General features: G+C 36.4%; 1 protein-coding gene across 1 annotated transcript in view; it reads right to left on the bottom strand.

The window, feature by feature from the left end:
- OPN3 (opsin 3) overlaps positions 1 to 16,293 on the bottom strand; it is a 54,277-nt gene that overhangs the window by 36,989 nt on the left and 995 nt on the right.

Genomic DNA, 16,293 nt, shown 5'->3' with positions numbered 1-16,293 from the left:
CACCTAAGAGAAACTGAACATAACTATTCCTTTGAATTAACATTTCACAAAACAGTATTCCACAGGGACACCAAAGGCTATGTCATGCACAAAGCTCCAGCTCTGAGGAAGGGGAAACTTGTCAAGTTTATATCGACAGATCTAATATTCATAATATTTTACTCATTTCTAGTTTTATCCTTCTCTACCTATTCCCTTGACTTTTGCAATTCTGCTGCTTCCTATATTCGAATTAGCTATCGTAATGCCATGTTTTATCGAACCAGATGTAGCATGTCAGAAAATGTCTGCAGGTGGTGTCATTTGAATAGGGAGCTTTATTGGCCTTGTACATGGGGGGTTCTCCCTGGCCTAGTTATCCAAACTCCAAACCCACTAGGAAGTGAGGAGCTTGTTGGGGATATATCAGCAGTTTCATCAGCCTGAAGACTAATGTTACTTCCTAAGGAATTTTCTCATATTATGGAGAGCAAAGTGAAGCCTGGATGCACAAGAGACTTAAGGCATATTCTAGGTAAATAAGATAAAACTGATCCAGGACAAATCACAACTTAAAAGTAGACGATGACAGGACTCTCTAAACCTTCCTGAAATATTTAAGTGGCTCTAACATGTAGGGCCCTGAGCTTAGTGCTGGGGAAGCAAAGTCCCAAGATACAGGGACCCCAGATGTAAAAGGGAAAAGGCAACATAAAAAGACAAACAAAAATACAAAATTTGTATTTGAACTATCAAATGAGACATACAAACCTAAGTGCTGTAGGAGCTCAGAGAGAGGAAAGATCACCAAGACTGGGGGAAATGGAAGGGCTTTATATAAAGGAGTGAGACTGAGGATACTGAAAAAATCAATCTGAAAACTTATCCAGCATTTACCAGGCCCAAGAATTCTAGGTTTACTTATATACTCTAGAATAGTACTGTTCAGTAGAAATGTAATGTGAGCCATATATGTTATTTAAATTTTTCTAGTAGACACACTTTAAAAGGTAAAAAGAAACAGATAGATTAATTTTAATAATATATTTTATTTAACCTAACATCTTTAAAATATTATTTCAACTTATAATAAACATAAAATTATGAGTGAAATTTTTTATATAATTCTTTTGATACTAAGTCTTTAAAATACAGTGTGCATTTTACATCTCAATGTAGACTAGTTACATATCTAGTGCCCAAGAGGCATGTAGCTGGTTGTTACCATATTGGACAGCACAGCCCTAGAGAAACTCTTGTACATTGGATAGGAAGAGATATATACGAAGATATACTTTGAGGCATTGTTTATCATATTATAGGAACTAACCCAACATCCATCAAAAGGGGGAAATGGGTAAATATATCATGAGCAAAAGGGTCGAAGCATTGCTTGGATTCACATTAAATTCATGTCTGCAGTGATCTCTGGAAGGGAAGAGGTAGAATGGACTAGAGAGAAGAAATACATAGATGTGAATTTTATCTGTAATATTTCAATTCTTTAAAGATAGATTACAATAAATATAGAAATATTAACCTCTGCTCATTTTGGGTGGTACATAAATATGTATTATATTATCCTTTGCACTTTTCTATATTTAAAAGCTTTTAAATAACTTACAAAACAAAAAATTTCATTGGGGATATGGAGGTAGCAAGTAGCAGACATTCAGAAGATAGACTCTTTAAACAAAGACTAGAAAGGGACAACCATGAGTCAGGGGACAACTGGAGGTAGTGGCTAGACTGTAAACTGATGTGAATTATCCAGGAGGGAGAAAGAAGACTGCAAATGAGACAGGCAAGAGCCATATAAGCTCTATATGCCCTGCACATCTTGTGATAGCATGAGTTCAAGTTTGTGACCTCACTGTGGGGTGAGTGTTGATGGAGAAAAGAGTTTTACAGGAAAAGGAGGGAGTAATGCTTTGGAAGCAGCAGTGATACTCAATGGGGCATTTACTCAACTACGTGGTTCTGGGGTATATGCAGTGTACTGAGAGTTTAGCTAAGCTACTCCATGGTATTACTGCCTCAACATCTATTTTATTTGGCCAAGAGGCCTGGAGGACTTTACACTAACCCCTCATTCAAGCACATGCCCCTGATAGCAGCCCGCAGAGTCACAAGCAAACATAAGTTCCTGATGTGACTCCCAACAGCCCTGACTATCACCTGCTTCCCAGGGCCTTCCTGCTATGTACCCCTTAGATAAGCCCCTGTGGAACTTAACAAAACCCTGTTATTTTTGGCTTGAATTGTCCAATCCATCTTTAGTCCACCAACACCAAAGCACTCAACCCATGGACCATAATGCATCCCAGGTCCTGCCTCCTTTTTTCTGCACTCTGCCTTTACCTCCCTGTGTGACCCCTTGCGGGGTGCCATGTCCTTCCTCCAGGACTGTGAGTGCTAAACTCTATTTCAGTTTCTCTCATGGTCTGTTGCCGAAACTTCAGCTCACCATCTGAAAAAAAACAGCGTCTGCCTAGAGGTGGGAAATAGAGTCCTTGGGTGCAGCCAGGGTTAAGGGAAAGAAAGGAGGTAGAGAAAATGTTGAGAAGATGTTGAAGATATAGGAGAGTTTACTGCTTGTGAGAGGAGGCTCTGAGCACACATGGTGGGAGCTTAGGACTGCACCATATCAAGAAATAATAATAATTTATCAAGAAATAAATAATATGGTGCAGCTCAGGACTGCACCATATCAAGAGAGTGCAGTCATGGCTGATGAAGAGCTTTCCCTTTTGGCAAAGACTGACTTCAGCAGGGATGTGAGGTATGACAGGATTTGTTCTGATCATCTTTTGGGGGGTCAGGAGGAGGTAAAGCATGTTTCCAGGGTCTGGGTCCTGAATGGTTTGCTCAGTGGTATGTTGATTTCTGGGACATGTGCTCCCTCAGATGTCACACTGGATCTTTGGATTATTTGCAATTTTTCACTCTTCTAACAGTGCTATGAAGAGAAACACTAAGTATAACATAGGGCGCTAAGTTCAGGTTCCATATCCTCCACTTTTATGTGACCTTGAAAAAGTTAATCTACTGGTGCATTAATTTATTTAACTGTAAAATGGGGTAGTAGTATATTATCTAACTACCTTGCAGAGTAGGGATGAAGACTGAGTTAATTAATATGCATAAAGCAGTTATAACAGTACCTGGAATATTGTACACACTTAATAAGTGCTAGCCACGGATATTACAATCCATTAGCTATATATTTACAAACATCCATGATTACCTCCTTACGATAAATTCTTGGCAATAAAATTGTTAAGTGAGAAGTTGTATAAAATTTTAATGCTTTCAGTACAACTCTCTAAAATACCCACCAGAAGATAAATACCAACTACCATACCATGAAATACTTGCTTTATTACTTCTTACTTATGACATGATGAATGACAACGCACCACCCATGCAACAATGAAATGCAATTGCCCTCTGTATACCCGCTGACCCAGAATGCAGGAGTGGGACCTGGTAATCTGTACTTTAAAGACATTCCCATTGGAATCATAAGAACTCTTCAGTTTAAAACCATTGCTCTATAATTTCATCAATTTATAAATCAATCAATTGCGAAAACATTTCCAATATCAACAGTTTAGAACAGGCTCTTTTTGAAATTCCCCTTGGTTTCTATAACCCCTCTCCTACCTCATGTCCTATTTCTATGCCAGTTTTGTATTTCCAGTAGAAATATAATGTGAGCCACATAAGTTAGGGACCTGAAATATGTCATCAGGGCTGTGTCTCTCTCCTCCCATCACTGGTTTGGTTGCTCTCTATTTGGCCTAAATTTCAGACAGACTCTCTGGTAATTAAGGTACTGGCAACCTCTGATTTATATCCTTGAGGCTTAACAACCCCAGGAGGAAAAAAAGAGTGTATATCTAGGAATCCTAGAAGGAAATTTTCCTAATCCAGGACAATCCAGGGGGTCAGTTACTGCATCAAAACGGGCAGGGTACCATATTTGCATTCATAACAGGTCTCTATCTACTAGGTCTTTCTCTGTTGTTTCCTGATTTCTCTTCCTTTCTTGTGGCACTCACATTCAATCAATCACTAACTCAGCTGAGTTAATCTCCTCAGTAGTTCTCAAATCTTTCCTTTGTCCTAAGTACTATTGTCCCAATTCAGACCCTCATCATTTCTTGACAAACCATTTTAAAAGCCTTCTGTCTGGCCTCCTTTCTACATTCTTGCCTCTTTTGGATTTGTCCTCCAAGCAGACACCAGGGTTATACATCCAAATACAACCCATTTCCTTGTTGAATACATTAAGTGGGGCTACACTAGGACAAAGTCAAAACTCTTTAGCATACAACCCTCTGAGACCTTCCAGAACCATCTCCTGATCACCTTGTATGACCAGAACCAAACCCATTTGCTTTTCTTCAAAACCTGTTCCCAATCTTGGTTAAAACCTATTACACTCATTCAAGTACATAAGGTGAAGTTTTAATCATTTTCAATTCCTTTCTCTACCTTATCCATAACATCCAGTCATTTTCTAGGTTTCTATCTCCAAATTTTTCTCTGCCTGTTTCATTTCCATCTCCCAGCCCACCCAAGCCTTATAATATTTTTTCTCATTACCACTCATTTTCTCATTACCATTCTCATTTGCATCCAGTCTCTGCACCTTCTTTCCGGCCTCCCTCCTCACTACACCAGACTAACCTTTTTAAACATAAGCCTGATCTAGAAAAACCTTCAACAGCTCCTCACTATACACTGAATAGAAGTCTCATGATCTTTATGACACTGATACCCTGGACACTTTCCCACATGCCCCACCTCTCCACTCTAGTTCAGTGCACTCTATGATCTAGCCATCAGAGAGTTGTCCTGGATGACACCATACCTCTGTTTCTGCTGTTGTCCGTATATGGAATGTTGCTCTTCATATCAGTCTGTAGAAATTCATTTCAACAGTCAGGACCCAGGTCTTTTCTTTCATGAAGCCTTCCCAGATTTCCCTAGCCAGACTTAAAGTAACTTCTCTGTGCATCCATTAAAGTTTATTTATACCTATATCACAAAAATGTTCATAGCCTGGTTAATATAGTTGTTAATTGTGCATCAATGTCAGCTCCAGTGGATTGGGAGTTCTACTGCTTACCAATTTTATAACTTTGGGAAAGTTACTGAGTCTTATTTCTCATCTACACATGGAAACATTAATACCTACCTCACAGGGTTATTTTAAAAATTGAGATCATATATACATACATACATATATATATATATATATATAAAGAAATCGGGACAGTTCCTGGCACATAATTAATTACTTGTTCCTGGAATTAATATGACATCTCTCTGAAGAAACTACACCACATTGCAATCATAGCACGTGGGTTATATAGTCAGACTGCCTGGGTTTGAAGCCTGGTTCTACCATATACCTGTTGTGTTATCTTGGTCAAGTTTTTCTTTGCAGTTTCCCCATCTGCAAAATGGGCATAATAAGTGCACCTACCCAACTGGGCTGTTATGAGGATTAAATAAGGTAAATACAGCAAGCACTCAGAACAGTGTTTGGCATACAGTAAATGCTCAGTGTTACATACAATTATTCTCTGTATTCCCAGACTCTAGCACAGAAACTGAGGCACAGTGCTCAATAAATGTTGCATTGTATCGAATCCTATGTTTCACTTTGCGAGTAATCTACTTAAGATTCATATCTACATTAAGAATACTGACTCATTTCCTTACTCATTCCATTTTATAGGTATTTTCTAGTTAATCCCCGTCTATAAAATGTCAAGCTACTGCATTATTTCATTGCTTGGTGAACAATTAGTGAGTGTAAATGTGAATATAATTCAATTATGGATGGTTTATTTAGTCTTGTATTGGCTTCTCTGAAACTCATAGGATATTGTCATATACATGTAATTTGATTAATTTGCCCATAGCTTGTCAAGTAAATAATACCCCTCCAAAAAAAAGTATGTCAAAATATTTTTACATTGATTTTGAGGTAGTTTGCAGTGTATAGAAAGATACCTAAAAAGATAATGAGAACATGACAAAAAAACACTAAAACAAAACAATAGAAGAATATCATAGTTTCATTTCTATAACTGCAGAGTTATTCTATTTCTGAATGAGATGCATGTTTTTTTTAAAACCCCACAAAATCTCTAGGCTGTACCTGACAATTGGGGCAGGATGAGAAGTATTCACTAAATCTCTGAATTTTGTTTTGAAGTTTATCATAAACCTTCAGAAGGAAGCCATAGCTAATTTGTGAGGGAAAGGAGATAAAGGAGTGGGGAGGTGTTATGTAAGGAAGCAGCAGACAGCAGTTTCTACCAACAGTGACCCTGTTGAAGAAGCATTGAGGGAGTCAGAAGATGTTGAGGAAGAAATGTAAAAGTGCGGAGCATACAAGAAAGCAGATTCATTATAAATATTCATAACTTTTACTCTAATGCAGCTTCTCCAACTTGGCACTATGGACATTTTGGGCTGGATAATTCCTTCTTGTGGGGAGGCTGTCTTGTGCATCATAGGATGTTTAGCAGAACTCCTGCCCTCCACCCACTAGATGCCAGCAGCAGCCCATTCCCAGTTTTAACAACCAAAAATGTCTCCAGACATCGTCAAATGTCCCCTGAAGGGCAAAATCACCCTAGTTTGAGAACCACTGCCTTGATGGGAGAAAATTGGTAAAATGATTAGATGAAACATTTCATAGATTTAAATGTTCCTTTTAAGTAGTTTCATTCACTCACATAGGTTTACCCTAAAACTAATTACCTGTACTAATAATACAAAGACCCAGCACTATAATTTTGATACATTTTCCCAGATTGTTCCTCTGTACTCTGTTCGTCGGTTGGAACCTAGAAGGAAGAAAAAGGGTGCTGGAAACTGCTAGTTTGTCTTCCATTTAGCAAATCTTTTTCTGGATGCCTATGAAGTGCAAGACACTGTAGGGAATACAGAGGTACAGCACACACAGACTTTGTTTTAAAGGAGATTACAATCTCATGAGAAACTATTTCCAGTGCAGTTCTCGTCTTTTGCTTTTTCCTTTTAGTAAACACCTGGTTGGTATTTATGTTTCAGCAACAGAGGGCACTACAAATAATGTTATATGCAGTCATAAAATGGAATTGTTAAAGGAACAGAAGGACATACAGCTCATTTCTCTTTAATAATTCACTTAAATCATTTAGGAACTTAACAACTGTTAATTGCCTAAAAACAAGATTCCCTGCTCTTCCTCAGCAGTCCATCCCCCCAAATTTCTTCTTTATAATGGGCAATAAGAATACTGAAATTGGTACAAAGACTTTAACTATAAATTACACATATAAATGAAATTAACTTATCATGAAGTAAAATTAACTTACCCATACTGATTCATAATATTTCTGGTATTTTTAAATATGAGATGAATAAATGAACAAATAAAAGTCTCAAACAGGAACTGGGTGCTCAAGGGCTTTAATTATATGACCTATAATCAAAAGAGTTGGCCTTAATCCTACTGCACTGGTATCCCCTAGGATTCCCTTTTCTTTAAAACTTATAAAATGCCTAAATATGTTTTCCTTCTGATTGAACTACAAAAAGGTATTTATCTTCCTACTATACTTTGTCAACCCTGCACCTCTGAATCCAAAGTCATTCCTTTTCCTCTGATGTCTATACCTTTATTCATGCTGTTCAGAGTGTATTAAGGGTTAAATATATATTTAGCAACAAGCAAATGTCAAAATTATAGGATATCAACAGGAACTAATAAAAATACTGTATTATAGAAATGAAGTTCTTGACATAAAAACCAGGAGAAAGTTTGATTTCAGGTGTGAGCTTAAACTCCCTTCTCCTTCTTGCAATTCTAGTCAGCCCACTTGAACTATACAAATTTTAATTTATAGGATGATTTATTTATTGAAAAAAAAGTACTCTCAAATTCTAGAAGCAACCACTTTTAAAATAGTGATTTATGTGCTGTGCACTCTTACATGCAATAAATAATCATCTTGAGATGAAGGTAAGGCAGAAGTTACATTTCAATTCTAATTAATGAATCTGAATACTTACTAGGAGAGAGTCCAGGCAAATCACTTAATTTCTCCAAGTCTTATCTGTAAAATGGATATAAATACCTGCCCTTTCTTACCTTATGTAGTTGTCTTGAGGTTCATATAAAAAAAATGTAGTTGTCAGGAGAAAAAATCCTACAAATGCTGTAGCAGAACTGCTGTCAAAATATTCATGTTAGAGTCAAATTCTTTCAGTTGAATCACTCAGCATCTTCGTTCATGGCTTACATACAGCTGGAGGTATTGTGTCCCCTGCTTTAGAAATGTGAATATATTTGGTTGTTGGTTAGAAGGGTAAGAACTATACTGGAAACAATGCCTCTTTATGAGAGTAAAAATACTGAAATAAAAATGTATAAATCTTCAAAGAGGAAGCAACTACCTCAACACAATAAAAGCATGACTTCTATCTGTCCTGCCAAGACAAAGGTAGGTAAACCTAATCTAATCCTAATTAGAATTTTTTGTTTTGAAACTTTATGATCTGCTTCTCTCATTTTGATTTCTTTATACTTCTATTCTCTGAGCTCTCAACGCTTTGGGCTTCTGGGACCCAATCTCTTGTACCTTCTCTTCACTCCTTCCCACAGGCAAGACAGAAAGCTTCTGATTGTCAGAAACTTCTTAATTAACGGAATGTTAGCTGAAATAGATTTCAGAAAGTATTAACTGATCTACCTTTTATTAAGCTACTTGTTTGCAACTGCATAATAAAAGGTCTTGGTATTCCTTTAAAGGAATGCCATGCACAACAAATCACTTTTCGTTTTGTTGCGGGGGGGAGTGCGGGTGAAAGGAGGTGGTTATGATGTGGAGTATGATGGATAGAAAACACCTTAAGTTCCCATAAAGATAAAACAAAACATACATCCTCTAGAGGATCTGTCATTTATATTTCTATTTCTAATCCCTAGAATAATTCAAATTCATAACCCACAGTTGATGTTCAACTGATGTTTGTTGAATTAAATCACCTTGATTTGGATGTCTCAGACTAACAAGAAAGGGTCTGCCAGCATCCTCAGTCCCCTGAGATCTGTCCTTAACACCGGTCTCCCTGAAAGCACTCCTCAGACCCAGGCTTGGCCACTCCTACCAATCCAAACCCAACCTTCATTTCCCTGGCCTCCAAGACTCCAAAATGAAGTATGTTCTTGGATTAGGGGCCATACTTTAGTATATAATGTCTTCATGCTGATGTCCTGGAATGCATTAGTATCATTTCTATTATTTCTACCTCTGGCTCTGAGATTCCCATTTAAAAAATTATCTATCTATCTACCTAGAGTCACAATATACCTTATTTCTTAATGTTGGGCAACTGAGAAAAGATGCAAAATCCATCTTGACCAAGAATTCCTTCCCACCAAGAGTCGGAAAACTTTCTGTCCATGTTTTGGGAGATTATCTTTTGACACTAACACTTATATTTTTTAATTTAAAGGAGAAATTTAGAAGTTTAGAAATCAATAATTTTCTCACCAATTCAGTAAACCATTTTACCAATTAATCTTTTATTTTTTATTTCATACATCAGTATTTTATAGAAAAAAGAACCTCTTAATGTTAAACTAATTACAATGTTCTCTTCGGATTCTTTCCAATGTATAGATCTAAATTTTTACACAATCAGTAAATACAATAATTTATGTTTTAGCACTTTCAAGTCTCATTTAAACATTTTCCCATATGGTTTTACATATACCAATACTATTTAATGGCTATATAACAGTCTATGATAGCAATAGCAATATATGAAAATTTACTTATCCAGTTCCCAATTACTGGGCTCTTTTTAAAACTCGAATGCAATCACTACAAATATCTTTATACAAATAGACTTTTTTTTCTTTTAAAATATTTTCCTGGGCATATGCTACTCAGAGTGAGTTAGAGCTATCAAAAGACAGATTGGTTATAGAGTTCTTATATTCTTCTAAATAGTTCTTCAAAAAAACTACATTAATATAATAATGCTACTGGTATGAGGATACATGCAATTAAAATTTTTTTGCTAATATAATTGCATGAACTAAGTCAAAGTTGCTCTAGTTTGCATTTTTAATATTAGTAAATCTGAATACCATTTTATTTCTATCTTCTTGCTTCAACTCAATTCTTCCATAAAGTTGCCTAGTAAAGAGCACAAAGCCCTATGGATTTGCACTTACCTTTTAAAAAATATTGAGTACTTTATCCTTGTGTAATGCAAGTGGCTTATACCCCATTTCTTGTCTTCTTCCTATTTAGTATACATTTTTCATTTTTCTTAGTTGATCTCATCTACCTTGTCACCATTTTTCTTTGCCATAAAGTTTCCTTTGCAAAATTATTGGGGTGAGAATTGTAGTCTTTTTATTTTTACCTTTATACTGAAGATCTTAATCTGGAACAAACTGTTATGTGTGAAGTGGATCTAATTTCTTTTTTTATACTTACATCCAGCTAATCTTTCCACAAGCAGTTATTATATATTTCTTTCCAATTGGTTTACTAGTCTTAAACTTTCTACTCAATACCATAGTGTATTTAGAAAAGATGCTTAACAGCATGTTTTAACGATCTGAAGTGCAAAACTCCCTTTTTTCCCAAGTTAAAAAGACATACCCTTGCTTATTTTCCTAAATTATTTATCACAATTCTGTCAAATTATATAAAGCATCCAGTTGGAACGTTAAGTGGAAGTGTAGTATATCTACATACTAACTTCACCCTATTGCCAGTCCTTTGGACATAATTTCTTTTACATTAATTTAATCCTCATAATAATTCTGCAAAGCATTATCTCTATTTCATAGATGGTGAAATGGAAAGTAGGCATGATTTTCCCAAGATTACACAACTTGTAAGTAGTAAAGTGAGGACTCTAATTTTGGTTTTCAGATTTCCTATTTACTTCCTTTTCATTATACTAGGATGCAGTTCCTGTAACCTGCTTCTATATAAGCATCTTTCTTACCTCAATATAGCTGTATAACTTTCTTTAAATGGCTTATATATGTTAATACCCAAACACTTTAAGTTGTAGCTTGTCACTGTTTGAATCTAGAAATAAGATTAAATTTATTTATTTATTTATTTATTGCGGTACGCGGGCCTCTCACTGTCGTGGCCTTTCCCACTGCAGAGCACAGGCTCCAGACGCGCAGGCCCAGCATCCATGGCTCACGGGCCCAGCCGCTCCGCGGCACGTGGGATCCTCCCGGACCGGGGCACGAACCCGCGTCCCCTACATTGGCAGGCGCACTCCTAACCACTGCTCCACCAGGGAAGCCCAAGAAATAAGATTAATTTTAAAGTTATACATCCTGCAACTTCCTGAATTAGTCTTTTATTGTCAGCCTGTTTATTGTACTACAGGTTTCACTAGTTTAAAAGTCATGTCAATAGAAAATATTTGTGCTTTCTTTCCTTATCTTTCTCATTTATGAATGCTTATTAATGATTTATTAATGCTTATTAATGATTTATTACAATGACAATTAAATAAAAGTAGTGCCAAGATTATTTAATTTCTGCTTGAGAAATGTTTCCTATATGTTTTCCTAATAGGAATAATGTTAGTTCTTGGTTTTTAGTAATTATCACAATGAGAAACCAAAAAAATCATTACCAGATATAATTAAATAAAAAATGATTTATTTTATTAATATTTTTAAAGTTACCTGTAGTTAGTACTTTGCATTTTTACTATTTTGTTCTGTTGATATTGATTTAATGGTTATTCTATTGAACACTAACCTTATAATCCTGAGTCACAGTAATAATTATTTTTATGTTGTGTATCATTTGCTAATATTCTGCATTTGTTCAGAATGAGACCCTTTTCAAAATGTTTGACTCCTAGCATTGAGGCAATATTAACCTCAAACTGCAAATATTATATCATCTTTTGATACACAGATATTATTTATATTTTGAACATTTGAAAAAGTTCACCAATAAGCCCATAAGGGTAAAATTCCAACTTGTCAGAAAATTATACTAGGTTATAATATCCTCTAATTTTTAAAATGCTTTTTATTGGTAATAACTTTTTTCATTTCCAATTTATTTGCATTCAAGTAGGAAACCAATATATTCATTTTCTTAGTTTTTAAAACCCTTATTTTACCTAATCTAACATCTTCCTGTTTCCATTATCTTTGGTTCTATCATTTTTTGCAACTTCTCGTTGCCCTTCTCAAATTCTTATGAATAAAAATATTCATGATACAGAAATTAAAATTTTTTCAATAGGTCTGGATTACCACCTTCACCTCCATTTCACTTAACATCTTAAATTCTTTTACATTTTAATAACTAATTTTTAGGTCTATTTCAGTTGTTTTGATAAGTTTAAGCCTTAGAATCCACCCAATAATAGATCTGCTAGATTCAAAACATATATATTAATACCAATTAATGACTTCTCTACTTCAGTAGGCTGAAATAGAATACGAGAATGAGTGTGTCGTGTTCACTTCTGCATTTCATCTTAGCAGTGAATGTCAAAAAGTATCACATATGCATTTGTGACTGGAACTCTTCTCTGAAAGAAGAAAATTCAAGAAAGAATACAATTGTAAACAATATTAAGAGAAAAGTAATTTCATGCAACAGCAATTACAATCCAATGGAGCCCAACTTATTTTTAGGACATGAGCCTCTACTAAAGCAAGTCATTAAATACTTTCTCACATCTTTTCTAATTTCCTGAAAATGAACAAAAGGTACAGACTCCTCCAAATCATGTAATTCAACAATGAAGAATGGATAAAAAACATCCCACAAAAATAAAGAAGAATTAACATAATAAAATTCTATAATTTTTGCTTTTAAATATCTGAATGATATACAACTGCGAGATTAAATTGCAAGTAACATGTGGCTCCACTGTGTTTATGGAAACAGACTATATTCAATGTGCACACTGTCATGATTATGCATACTTCTGTGGCAATACAGTCTGTGGATGCTTCTAGGACAGATGAATAGATTTTTCCATGTCCCACCTACCACTTGACTCTTATGGGAGCAACATGAGACTATTTCAACTGAATTAGCTATTCAGATTATTAAAAAAGGATTAATTCAATAATACAACTAGCATTTAAAAATATTTAGGTATATGAAAGCATTGGTCTACTGAAGGGAAAATATTTTTATAAGAAATCCTTATATGAATGTACATACGCACAGGTGTGTTTTTTAGGTATAAGTTAAAAAAGTCCTGGGTCCATATGTTAAAATATCTTAACATAAAATAACACCTATTTCTAAAACCCAAGTCAACATAGGGTGACTTGCATTTTGCAAGACTCTAGCTCTGAGACCCTGAATCTCTGTCTTCCAAGATAAAGGGCTGTCCAAACACCCTCTGCCAAGATTAACATGTTGTTTGTTGTTCTTGTTTTTGAAGGGGTAGGAGGTGGTAGTGAAGAAAGTCTCTCCTGTCCAGCATCATCCTGATTATACTCCATGTGCAGAACACCTGTGTGGTGGTAGGTATGGCCAGAGGTGCAACAGCCAAAGGGTTGAAAAGCATACTCACCTGGAAGTCTTTAGGCTAAAGCATTACACACACATGCTAGGTGGCCTTTCTGTCATTCATCATTGCACGGTAAGGGTGAGTTTCTTGAGCTCTGATTTTTCCTACCACTATACTTACTGATCAGTGCATATTGGGTCCGCCTAGGCTAAGATGACTAATTATCCTAGACATCTGTAAAACAAGCTGTTCAATTGGAACTTAGATTAAATTGACTAATTCACTGAACTGACTGCTCAGTTTGAGATGGCAATCTTAATAGTCCTGTCTAGTCAAAGCCTCTGCCTCAAGAATATCAGGGATTCCACTTGCTTTCAACATTCCCTCAGAAACAAGAAACTGAGCACAGAATGAAGTGGCTGCCAGGCTACTCACATAAGTATGTGAGTATGTTTGAGTTACTTATTCTGCTTTCTTCCAGCAGGGTGTGCAGAGGAAGACAGAACCCATGAGGGTATGTGAAGAAGTGTAACCATAGTATGTACTTATTCTCAGTTTAGAAGGGGATACAGCTGAGGGTTGGGAGTAAGGGAGAGAATATAAGCTATAAGTGCTAAAACCAGGCACCTTCTAACCTATAGGAATCAAAGGAGTCCTTGTAATACAAAGCAGGACAGGACAACCTTAACACATTTAGCTCAACTACCCCGTAAAAAAGATGAGAAAACTGATGGCTGGAGAAATTAAGTGACTGGGAAAGTCCACATGATGGGTAGCCACAGGATCAAGAGTGGGACCCACTCTCACACCATCAGACCAGTGGTCTTTCCACTTGATAAGGCAGCCTCTCCAGAAGCCTCTGGAGCAAGCAGCCACTTTTGGTATTTTAAAATGTTCTGCCCCTTCAGTACTCCATGGTTGGTTAGTTCTTGCTCAGGGATAACAATGAGGGAAGCACCCTCCCTCTTTTCATCTTTAACTCTTACCTAGAAGCACAGTCTTTGGAATTTACCCCAGGCAAAGAAATTCTTAATCTTTGCTAAGAACTTTTTCAGCTCCACCATAACCCACTATTGACTTGTCTCCCAGGGCTTAAACAAGACTCAGAACCTCTTGCCCCAGAGTTTCCACCTCTAACTTAAAAACAGGTTAAAGTCATTGTTGAAAGCACTAAAGAAATGCCCAGAGAAAGAGCAGTAGTCAGGCAAAATACTGTGTGGTGAACATTTCTAGCAGTCTTAGAAAATCCCTTCTGACTGGGGTGAGACCTAAGCAGGGATGATGAGGGAGGAAAAAGGATGGAAGAGACAAGGAGACACAGCAGGGTGGGGCCACAAGATAGAAGGGATGAGGAAGAAGGGGAATGCTGGTACTAATAAAAAACTCAATATACCCCTGTTTTCAAATTCCCAGGCACCGAGTCAGGATAGAAGCTGAATTTCCCAGCACAGAAAAAACACTTTTTAAAGATAAGAACTTTAATGTCTGTGGCCCAATTTCTGCTACCGATGCCACTTTAGGGCTTGGCTTGAATTGCCCTCTTTAAAGCTTAGCCCTGCCTGAAACATTGCCTGTTAGGTATTTTAAATTAATACAAAGAGTGTAATCTATAGTGTGATCTATATCACCACCTTCACACACCTACAACCCCCTCCCAAGTTTCAAATCTTTGTATAAATGAAGCTCTCAGATAAGGGGTTATTGGGGAAGGGGTAGGTAGTATTAGAATATTAGAATCATTGAGACAATCAAATAAATAAAATTATGATCTCTATTGCATTTTCTTGTTTCCCTCAAAATATAAAAAAAGGAATCATAACAAATACAATATTTGGATTTGTCACCACATAGAAGGTTGGTGAATAAGAAAATACTTTTGATAACACTACAAAGATTTTATTCTCATAAACCTGCCAAGATAAAGGCAGTAATAAATTATCAATGGATTTCAGGATTCTTTTTTTTTAAAAGGAAATTTAACACCTGAGAAATATACATTTCTATTTCAAATATTTGTACAAATGAAATTCTGGAGCACACACAAAAGGATACTTTCCTAATCTTAGAAAAATCACATCTTCAATGACACACTGGGTGGTTCATCCTTCAAAATGTCAAGTCTCAGTGAGACTTAAATCTTCCATATGGGTTAAGAGTATTGTATTCACAATCAAGTTCTACTTTAATGAAATCTACTGGCTGCACAGCTAATTATTTGTTCATCTGAGTTGAGATTCTCTGGGCCATCTGCAAACTCACCTTAGATTTTGGTGTGCTGGAAACTATAAGGAGGAAATTATAGTAAAAATAGCTAATAGGGCACATGCCAATTTGCATTCTGAGGACCTGAATAAAACGATCTCACTTCCTAGGAAGCAGTCAAAGGTTTACAACTGCTAATGGGCAAATTTTTCAAAGAATTTACACATTACTACTACGTTAGGTTTCTACCTCTCACTTTAGGGAAGTAATATAGGAATTAGATCTTTCCTCATCACCCTCTCCAACTTTCACAAATCAAACACTTTTTTCCTTGAATCTCTTAACTCCACAGCCCTCATTTCTTTCCTCAAAGTGTAAAAGCCATTGTCTCGTGCCGTTGAATTAAATTAGGAGATGAAAGCAGAGAAGCAAGATGAGCTGCACAACGGCCAGAAAGGGGTATGGAGGAGGTGGGCACAAGGGAGATGGGGCTGCAGACAGGCTGGGGTTTGGGTTGGCGTGGGGCCTGGTGAGCACAGGGAGGGAGGGAGATCAGCG

The sequence above is a fragment of the Neophocaena asiaeorientalis genome, unplaced genomic scaffold (assembly GCF_003031525.2).
Source record: "Neophocaena asiaeorientalis asiaeorientalis breed wild unplaced genomic scaffold, Neophocaena_asiaeorientalis_V1.1 scaffold291, whole genome shotgun sequence".
Classification (NCBI taxonomy): domain Eukaryota; kingdom Metazoa; phylum Chordata; class Mammalia; order Artiodactyla; family Phocoenidae; genus Neophocaena; species Neophocaena asiaeorientalis.
The sequence above is the reverse complement of the archived record's forward strand: the minus strand, read 5'-3'. Positions and strand labels throughout refer to the sequence as shown.